This window comes from Schistosoma mansoni, chromosome W (genome assembly GCF_000237925.1).
Source record: "Schistosoma mansoni strain Puerto Rico chromosome W, complete genome".
NCBI lineage: Eukaryota > Metazoa > Platyhelminthes > Trematoda > Strigeidida > Schistosomatidae > Schistosoma > Schistosoma mansoni.
In genome coordinates, this window is record NC_031502.1 from 57,372,000 (window position 1) to 57,374,490 (window position 2,491).

The following is a 2,491-nucleotide window of genomic DNA, read 5'->3' on the forward strand; positions in this document are numbered from 1 at the left end:
GTTTATATGGTTATTATTACTACTACCATTACCATTACTATTATTATTACTATTATTATTACTATTACTATTACCATTATTATTATTATTATTACTAAATAGCGTTTATTTTAATTGACAGCTGACGTTTCAATCATTAAATATAAACACACAATGGGGTGTGAAATTATTTCAATTATGTAACAATTGACAGTTGTCTTAAAAAGAGCAATGAAAAACATAATGATAATATAGAAGAACATCTATGTAAGTGTGTATATAAAGGTTGTAGAGATATACAAATGAAGGAAGGAACGAAGGAAGGAAAGAAGGAAGGAATGAACAGATGAATAAATGAACTAGGAGAAAATTTATCATTTTTAATAGAATATTTTCGAATATTAAAAAGGTTTACTTAGTTAATTATATATACATTCTAATAGACTTTACTATAAAGAAAATAAAAGATGGATAATGGTTAGCAGTGTAGTCCAGGACGCGTGTTTCGTTCTTTTGGGACAAGTCAGCTAGATAAACCTGCATCCCAGAGTTGATATTCACTCTGTGGCTCGAACCCAGTACCTTTCGCTTCAAACACCATCGCGTTATCCACTTAGCTAATGAGTCCTGATAGCCACTTGCTTGTGCAATGGGGGTGAAGTTTAAATTCACTTAGGATTGTTTGTTTGAATCTATATCGAGGCAATACGCACAGTATGCACATATGCCAATAAGAGACTGACCAGTTGCAGTCCTAAACATCAATGGGAAGATTCAACACAAACAATACTAGGTGAATATAAAGAAAATAATTTAAATTGATGAACATAATTCTTGTAAAGTTTTCTACATAATAAAATTATAGACTTTTCTATTGGAGAATCAAAGGAAGAAAGAAATATATATCCATGACCCTGTTCGTGGGGTTCGAATCCAGGACCTATCGGTCTCATGAGTAAACTCTTAACCTATAGACCATTGAGTGGACGAGACCAATTGGTCCTGAGTTCAAATCCTGTGGGCGAGATTGTGAATGTGCACTGTTGAAGAGTCCTGTACTAGGACGATATGTTACGGCCAACCTTGAATGATTCTGAAAGTGTTCTTGACAAATTTCAACTATTTGTCAGGTCCAGAATACGATTTATGTTTGGGAGTTAGGCTTAAGAGTTAAGATTAGTAATTAGATTTAGGGTTTTATCATGATTTGATATCAACTACAATTCAAGTATCCTTTATAGACAGATAGATTAATGAATTTTTTTTCACAAAATTTCAACAGGCGGTATCTTGGATATAATTGGTTTGTCCATGAATTATTGTCTCCCCCATTGTTTATATTAATAATCAACTTTAATTATAAATAACTCATTACATCATTAGAAGTATTACTTACTTACTTTCGCCTGTTACTCCCAATGGAGCATAAGCCGACGACCAGCATTGTCCAACACACTCTGTCCTACCCCTTCCTTTCTAGTTCTATCCAATTTTTGTTCATTCTTCTCATATCTGTCTCCATTTCTCGGCGTAATGCGTTCTTTGGTAGTCCTCTTCTCCTTTGACCTTCAGGATTCTATGTGAGGGCTTGTCTTGTGACACAGTTCGGTGATTTCCTCAATGTGTGTCCTATCCACTTCCAGCTCTTCTTCCTGATTTCTTCCTCCGCTGAATGGAATGTTGTTTGTTCTCTCCCACAGTAGCTTGTTGCTGATAGTGATCATTAGAAGTATGTGTTAGGTATATATCCCTGTTAATAGTTAGGACTGAATCTAAGACTTTTCTTTGTTAGCATATAATTAAAGTAAAAAAAAACACTAGCAGTTCATTTTCCTTCCACAAACGGTAACACAGAAGTGGACAAGTTAAGGTATCTGTAAACTGTTAATGCTAATCAATATCAGTCTCTAGCTGTGAAGGAATGAATACAATATTACATCTCAATAACACTATTTTCTAATCAATTTCATCATTTAGATAAATAAACTTGATTCCGTTAACATTATTGATGCTAATAACAACATCAAACAGATTCTAAACTGTGGTCTAAACATCCTTGTTTACTATCCAAACTAGTAGATAAGGGATAGTTATATAATAGACATGATATTTACTATTAACTGATGATTGTAATAACAACGATTTAGTATAAGTGGTTTGTAAAGATTGTTCAATTTTTAGTTTATATCACAGATCAACTTTAAATAAACAATCAAAGGATGCTGTGCAGAGGTTTCATCTTAGTATGGGGTTACTCACTAGTTCAAACCCATAACAACCCTGTAACCGGAATATCCTATGTTTCATCTTGGACAACGTTGTGAATATAAATTTCTGGGTCATTCTATAATAGGACAAAACAGCCGTCCAGTGCTCTCCAGTTTCCAATGTATTTCTAACTGAGACCAACCAATAGTGAATGCCACATACAAATTAAAGAAAGTCCTTTAAGAAAACTTATAAATCGAGGCATTTAATCAATGTAAATTAAAAGAATCACTCGAAAACTAAC

General features: G+C 33.4%; 1 non-coding gene across 1 annotated transcript; it reads right to left on the bottom strand.

Moving 5' to 3' along the window:
• Positions 1-533: 533 nt before the first annotated feature.
• On the bottom strand, positions 534-604 carry Smp_tRNA_01561_Pseudo_TTG.1.1. Its single transcript has one exon. It is a non-coding gene (tRNA).
• Positions 605-2,491: the final 1,887 nt, after the last annotated feature.